The 8,380-nt window shown below is 40.1% G+C and overlaps 1 long non-coding RNA gene across 1 annotated transcript; it reads left to right on the top strand.

Annotated features, from left to right (window-relative positions):
• The first annotated feature begins 943 nt into the window (after positions 1-943).
• Positions 944-7,319, top strand: LOC107969463 (uncharacterized). The gene is made up of 3 exons (XR_001711290.4): positions 944-1,096; positions 4,858-4,953; positions 6,375-7,319. It is a non-coding gene; the product is annotated as an uncharacterized LOC107969463 (long non-coding RNA).
• Positions 7,320-8,380: the final 1,061 nt, after the last annotated feature.

Genomic DNA, 8,380 nt, shown 5'->3' with positions numbered 1-8,380 from the left:
GAAGACAATTCCCACTCTAGAAAAGATGGTAGTGATGCCGATTTGACCACAATCCAGCACAACTTTATAAATAAAGATCCTATGAAGAAAGAATAAAGTAGTTGGGAGATTTTCCCAAAATGTTTGGCCTCTTGTGAAAACCAGGTTAACATTCTTAGCTGATTCTGTTTGTAGATTATTCTGTCAACTATTGCCACAATAATGACAAGCAACTCCAACATTTCAATGACTATAAGAGCAGGTATTAACATCTCACCGGTGTGTCTGTGGATCAAGTAGGGCCACTCTGCTGATCTCAGTTGGGTGTGGCTCCAGGCCAGGGTTTAGATTCAAATCTGCTTCACACTCTTGTTGTTAAGAGCTACTGGTGGTAGGCAAATTAATGGTCCCCCAACGATGCCCATGTCCTACTTCCTAGAACCTGTGCATATGTTAGGTTACGTGGCACAGGGGAATTAGGTTGCAGAAGGAATTAGGTTGCTAATGAGGTAAACTTGAGATGAAATTATCTTGAATTATCCTGGATTATTTGGGTAGGCCAATGGTAATCATGGGGCTCTTAAAAATGAAAGTTGGAGGCAGGAGACACAGAGAGAGAACTGGAGGGAGAAGCAGAGAACAGGCAGCGTGGGAAGAACACAGCCTGATGTTGCTGGCTTTAAGACAGAAAAAGAGGTCACAAACCCGAATGTGGCAGTCTCTAGAACTGGGAAAGGGCAAAGAAACGACTTCTCCTGGAGCCTCAAGAAGGAACACAGCCTTCCTGACACGTTGATTTTAGCCCAGTATTACCCGTTTCGGAATTCCGACCTCCAGAATAGTAAAGAATAAATTGTTGTTTTAAGTCACTGTGTTTGCGATGATTTGTTCTGGTAATTATGGTGTCATAGAATCCTCTTATGCCACCAGAGTTTCATTATCTTCCTGCTGATGGCAGAAGTGCAAAAGAGTGAGGAGAAGCCCCCAGTGCTCTTAAAGCTCAGCCTAGGACTGTCACCTCTGCTTAGCTTACTATCAGTGGGGTGAGGAAATATACATCACCTTTTGTGGAAGGAACGTCAAAGTCATACAGCTAAAGATGTGGAGACAGGGAAAGGTAAAGTCTTGGACACAGTAAAGCAACTTACTGCAGAGGACATCTTACTGCAGTAACATCTTACCGCAGTCATGCATTAATAACACTTATGAATGAGATTAACTACTAAATGTTCTGCATCTTAAATTAGAATTCAGGCATTCCATCCTCTAAAATGAATACCATGCTGCACTCATTATATTGGAAAATCGTGAAAATTGAACAATTTTACCTGCTACACGGGAAGGGTGAAAATGATTTGTTTGTGGGGCATTTGCACTGATACAGCCATTCCAAAGAGCAATCTAGTGGCACTTATTGAAATTGAGAATGTATTATATATACTCTGTCTCCCAGCAAGGCCTGTCTGTCCATCCCTCAGAAAAATTCAAAAAGTTGTCAGGCGAGGGGAGATTTATTGAAGTGTGGTTAAATGTTGCAAAGAGTACCCCACGGGTAGGAGAACGAAATACAAGATGTGATAGAGGCATATTATGGCTTATGACATATACTATATAGCAGTGAAGAGCAATGAGTGAGATTCACATACAGAAACATGTATAGATTACAGAAACATATGTTGAGTGGGAAAACAGAGAGAGAGGGAAATCCCACAGCATAATACCATCTATGCATAATTAGGTGCCCACATAGCACCGTGTAGTTTTCAAGCATCTGTAATTATCTAAATAAACATATAGCCGGTGGATTGGAAGAATATATACTAAATACACAAATAGGTGCCTATGCGGGGGGTTGGAAATGGGATTGAAAAAGACAAAGAGAAAACTCAAAAGATTCTTAAAAGAGAGACTCTGACAAATGGATGATGACAATAGTAACTCATAAACTAAGTACTGGCTAAAGCAAATTCTGCACACCTGATCTTAAGAAGCACGGGAGAGAGAGAGAAAGAAAGGGAAAGAGAGAACCTAAGGGAAGACTCCAGGAAAGAAGTAGAGGAGGTATTTGGCAGTCAGGTAACAGCTTCATAAAGCAGCTAAGTTTCTATATCACAGTTCTTATTTTCTATTAAGTTTGTTATTTGGGAGGAGATATCAATGATTTCTAGCCTTCCTTAATAGCACTGTTTGTGTGTGTGTGTGTGTGTGTGTGTGTGTAGTGGCACTCATATATTTATATAAAGCGTCTGTGAAATTTCTCTATAGCTATTTCGTTTCTCTCAACTATTCTTAGTAAGTAGTTTCTGAGAGCTATTTGACCTCAAGGGTTAATTTTTAAACCTACATTTCAAGTTTTTCCTTTTCAAAATGCATCTTTCTTGTGAATAAATATGGCAGAATGAGGCAGCTGAAGTGATCAGTTACCTTGGGTGTGTCCTCAATCATGGAAGCTTTTCTCTGCAGGATGGAAATTGCTTTCATCTTTCAAAGTAAAGCCATGGAGAGAAGGCTGGACCAACCAGGCTGTTGAGATATTAGAGAAAATCTCAGTCTTTCAATGAGAGGGACAATTGAAGAAGTTTCCCAGGCTGCATCAACTGCGACGCCATTGTGTCGGCTGCAGAAGTTAGCTGCACCTCATGCTGCTGCTGTCCATGCTGACTGCAGTCCCCTGGGCATGTTTACGTTTTGTCTGAGTTCTTAGCACTGATTTTTTCTGGCATTCAGGTTTCACATCTGTAACCGCTGTTGCCAGAGGTAGAAGCTTTGTTGAGATTGAGGACTATGCTGGACACACAGTAATTCCATTATCACCAGATTAATTAGTAATGAATGAACACATGACGCTCTGCTCTCTCTCTGTCTCTCTCTCTTTCTCTGTACATACACGCACATATATACATCATACATATATTTCCCCTAGAGATCTATTCTGTCACTTCTCTTACTACACTCCCTTCCCATTTCTGCTGGAATCCTGGATCACCAGCCTGCCTCTCTCATTCTCGCCAAAGCTCCACCGCCTGTGGGTCTCCACCAGCCTTTCTCTTCAGGTTGCTCAAGACCAAAATTCAGGAGCTGTAGCATTCAGGTAAATTATGTAGGGAAGGGTAGGATATGATGGGAAACAAAAGCAGAGATCCTTTTCTCTTGGAATATCCTGGCCTAGATTACAATATTTTTGGCATTTAGGCACTCACTGGACTGGCAGGGCAGGGCAGGGTATAAATTGGGCTGGCTGCTTGCCAGGTTGTTATCTCCCTTAACCAGTCTGTCGGCAGTTCTCTGGGAAAACACAAGTTCTTTCCCACAAAGGTGCAGAGAACTCACTCTGATTGGATTTCCTCATTGTAAAAGAAAAGATGATTACTTAAAAGAGGTATCTATGCTACTGATGGGATTTCAGGCTTTAGTGGACACAATATTTTAAAAATCAAGAGCATTTCCACACATGAGAAGACAGACAGATGTACCCAAACATTGCCTCTGTTTCAACCCATTTCAAATGAGGAGCAGGATTAACACTTCTTAGAGTTCAGGGTAAGTAATCCACTTACCAAGGTGTTCATAAACAATGTGCAGGAATAGGAGGAAGGGTTTCATGTTACCCAGTGGATCGCATTTTACTTCAAAATTTCACCTCTGACTCTACCGTCAGTCCTCCACAAATATGCCTGTGTCCCTTTTCCACATCTCCAAACTTGCCACTGGCATCCCTCTGGCCTAACAACAAGGCTTTCCAAATACCTGGGCTCCCCCTCCTCAGAAGACAAGGAGAGTTTTCTGTCACACATAAAAGAGGTCAGGCTGTGAGATAAGAACAGGAAAGTTGGGCTTTTTTTCTTTGTGTATGTAAATTCTTAGTTGAATATGCATGCAATGTTAAAAAAGACTCTTCATGGATATTTACCAGTTCAAATGGTTTTTCCAGATTGTTTTCCAGCATGAAAAAAAAAGCAATTGGAACCAGCCTTAAATTAGAATTAAAAACAGATACTTCTTAAAAGTATATGTAAAAAAGCTCTAGGTTACTGAGATTCTTTAATCACGACAACTTTATAATGTGCCATCTGTGTGCAGCAATAGGGTTCTCATCAGTTGAAAGGTTAATCATAAGCTACTGAAGAGCTGACTCCAAGCTTAGCTCTGAGTGGAGAATTTATTACATAGTCATGATCTTATTTAGCATGCAGGGTAAATCGCCTCATTAGGAATATAATGTGAGGGAGATTCACAACTTTTCCGACAGGTTCAGAGAGGTCAACTAAGGAAAAGAAGGAGGCCAGTCATGGAAATAGGACTCTGGCTTGCTGTGGGTGTATACTTGTCTTGTCTAGTGCCTGTAAACTTACTCATTTTAAGAATGATATCTGTCAAGAAAGGAGAAAAGTCCCCATTAGAAGGTGAAGACCCAGAAAAACCTTTCAGAGGTTTGTCCCAGAGGTCATAGGTATGAAATGCAGTAATAGACATCCAGTTAAGGGAGTCTGAAAGGCAAGGGTGAGAAAGCATAGCAAGAGGTAACAATCTCTTGGATTAACAGTAGCTTTCATTAACCCTGAGCCAGCCCTCAGCACAGGTGGGAGGCAAGGAAAGGTTGTTTTCTTTTGTCCAGTTTTATTTCTTTATCCTGTATGAAATCTTTTCCTTTACTCATGGCCCAGAATAATTTCTACCCTGAATGGCCCAAATCCAAACTTTCAGCACAGGAATCTTTATGAAACTCCTCTGGTGGCTTAGGGCTCATTTTGGGTATGATCTTGACCTTTCCATCTTTCCAAAGTTTTCCTGCTTCCTCTAGGGCAGTCACGGCTTATCCTTTCTGGCTCCCCTTTTACCACCTTCTACTGGAATTTACCTGACCTCCTCTTCTCACAGCTTGTCAGGCTCTAGAGAGACTGACCTCTGCAGATGGTTTAAAGGGAGAAGCTCAAGGGTACACAGTTCACAGGGCTGCCAATCAGGCCTGTGCAGGTAAGAAATGCATTCTAGCAGTGGTCTCTTGGAGGCTGCGCTTCCTCTGTTGCTTTCTTCCACAAAAGAATGCCTTTTTTTTTTTTTTTTTTTTTGAGACAGGGTCTCTCTCTGTCACCCAGGCTGGAGTGCAGTGGTGTGATGTCACCTCATTACAACCCTCCACCTCCCAGGCTCCCGTGATCCTTCTGCCTCACCCTCCTGAAGCTGGGACTATAGGCATGTGCTACCATGCCCAGCTAATTTTTCTATTTTTAGTAGTAGTAAAGATGGGGTTTCACCATTTTTCCCAGGCTGGTCTCAAACTCCTGACCTCAAGTGAGCCACCCACCTCAGCCTCCCAAAGTGCTGGGATTACAGGCGTGAGCCACTGTGCCTAGCCTTAAAATAATGGTTTTAATAGACATTTCAGAGATGCTGGTTCCATTTAGGTACAAGGGACAAAAGATAATACTCTTGGCATTAGGTAAAAAGGATAGATGAAGAAGCAGTTTTTCTAAGCTAGGAACTATTTTTCTAAGACATGAAAGAGACACAGTTTTAAAGGTTCCTAAGATACCAATAGATATTAAAGATAGTAATGCCTTTTCCATCATGATATCCCTCAGAAAGGAGTATCCAATGATTTAAGAAGTAAATCTCTAATGTTTCAATATTGAGAATTGATAGTATTAACTTATCAAGCATTCAAATTTCTCACATAATATTGGTATTTAAAGATGGTGGGAAACTTTCAGGAACTACTTAATTTTACTCAACTATACCTGTGATTCTGGCAGAACAACTTTGCTAATTAAAAAAAAAGTGAGGTAAAAATGATCTCACATTTACCTACCGTTAACCACTATAATAGGGTAAGAATGAAGTTAGGGAGCTTGAAGATTGCAGAGTTACTGCTTTGCGTGTAGACAGGGAACTATAAAAATGTCACCACTGAGTAAAAATGACTGAGACTTTAGTTCCAACTCTTCTGTGGAAGCTTGTCATTTTAATTTCAGTGTCCTAATTTTTAAAGGAGAGTAAACTACAGGGTCTTAAGATTTAATCCATTTTGTCACTTTTAGGCATTTGATATTTTATACTATGGCATTTGAATAATGTGTTCATGGCACATGATGAGCAAAATGTGTAATATACACAGAAATAAAAATAAGGCAAGTAGGTCTCTATAGAGCAACCATGGGCCATTTCAGAGTCTGAGGTCTTTACCAGTAAAGAAAACTGTTGTTTGGCTTCCATGGTAGCCTGGTGGCTAGCAGATAATCCCTACCTTATTCTGTGAGAAAGAAAAAAAAATCAGAGGGTTAAGAATGTGATAATAAGGAGATATTATAAAATTATTTTCTGAATCTGGTACTAAACATCTTAATTCCTACTGTAAAGATCATTGTTGGTAGCTAATGTAACTTTTTGCACCATAGAAAACTCAACAGTCTAAAAGAATATATGAAGACAGAACCTCAACCTAGAAGAAATGGACAAATTCCCAGACACATCAAGGAATTCCTAGACAAACTATCAAAACTGAATCATGATTAGATAGAAAATCTGAACAGATCAATATAAGTAAAGAGATTAAAGCAGTAATAAACTCTCCCATCAAAGAAAAGCTCAGGATCTGATGGCTTCACTGCTGAATTCTACCAAACGTTTAAAGAACTAACACCAATCATTCTCAAACTCTTTTTAAAAATTGAAGATGAGAGAACACTTCCAAATTCATATCACGAGGCCAGCATTACCCTGATACCAACACCAGACAAAGACACTATAAGAAAAGGCAATTATGGACCAATATCCCTGATAAACATAGATGTAAAAATCCTCATCAAAATACTAGCAAATGAAATTCAACTGCAAATTTAAAAAAGCATTCACCATGATCGAGTGGGATTTATCCCTGGATGCAGGAAGGTTCAACATACACAAATCCATAAACATGATACACCACATCAACAAGATGAAGGACAAAATTTTTATAATCTCAATAGATGCAGGAAAAGCATTTCACAGAATTCAGCACCCTTTCATGATTTAAAAAAACTCAACAAAATATAGAAGGACTGTACCCCAACACAATAAAGACCAGATATGACAAACCTACAGCTAACATTCTCAACAGTGAAAAGTTAAAAGCTTTTCTTCTGAGATCAGGAACAAGACAATAATGCTCACTCTCTCGACTTCTGTTCATCGTAACGTTGGAAGTTCTAGACAGAGCAATTAGGCAAAAAAAAAAAAAAGAGAGAAAAGGCATCCAAACTGAAAAGGAAGAAGTTAAATTGTCCCTGTTTACAGATATCATGATCTTCTGTACAGAAAACTCTGGCTGGGTGCTGTGGCTCATGCCTGTAATCCCAGCACTTTGGGAGGCTGAGATAGGTGGATCACCTGAGGTCAGGAGTTTAAAACCACTCTGGCCAACATGACGAAACCCTGTCTTTACTAAAAATACAAAAATTAGCCAGGCGTGGTGGCGCATGCCTGTAATCCCAGCTACTCAGGAGACTGAGGCAGGAGAATAGCTTGAACCCGGGAGGTGGAGATTCCAGTGAGCCAAGATTGCACCACTGCTCTCCAGCCTGGGTGACAGAGTGAGACTCTGTCTCAAAAAAAAAAAAAAAAAAAAAAATGAAGAAGAAGAAGAGGAGAAGAAGAGGAGGAGGAGGAGGAAGAAGAAGAAGAGAACAACTCTAAAGACTCCAGCAAAAAAAAAAAGCTGTTGGAATTAATAAATGAATTCAGTAAAGTTGCAGGATATATAATTGAAATGGCTTTAATTTTCGTCCGCGCCCAAATCTCATGTCGAATTGTAATCCTGAACACTGGAGGAGGGACCTGGTGGGAGGTCATTGAATCTTGGGGGCAGATTTCCCCCTTGCTGTTCTTGTGATAGTGAGTGAGTTCTTACGAGATCTGTTTTTTTTTTAAAGTATGTACCACCTCTCCCTTTGCTCTCTTCCTCTTTCTCTGGCCATGTAAGATGTGCCTGCTTCCCCTTCACCTTCTGCCAAAATTGTGAGTTTCCTGAGGCCTCCCTAGTCATGCTTCCTGTACAGCCTGTGGAACTGTGAGTCAATTAAACTTCTTTTCTTTATAAATTATCCAGTCTCAGGTAGTTCTTTATAGCAATGTGAGAACAGACTAATACAATAATCAATGCACAAAAATTAGTAACATTTCCATACACTAATCGCAAACTATCTGAAAAAGAAATCAAGAAAATCGTCCCATTTATAATAGCTACAAAAAGTAAAAATAATATACTTTTGAATGAATTTAACCAGGGAAGTAAAAGACTTACACACTGATTAAAACAAACAAAGAATTTATTAGGCGTGGAGGCACGTGCAAGTAGTCCTAGCTACTTAGGAGGCTGAGGCAGGAGAATTGCAGGAGCCTAGTGGTTCAAGGCTGCAGTGAGCTT

Source organism: Pan troglodytes, chromosome 17 (assembly GCF_028858775.2).
Source record: "Pan troglodytes isolate AG18354 chromosome 17, NHGRI_mPanTro3-v2.0_pri, whole genome shotgun sequence".
Classification (NCBI taxonomy): domain Eukaryota; kingdom Metazoa; phylum Chordata; class Mammalia; order Primates; family Hominidae; genus Pan; species Pan troglodytes.
Note: the sequence above shows the minus strand (reverse complement) of the source record. Positions and strands in the feature narration are given on the sequence as shown.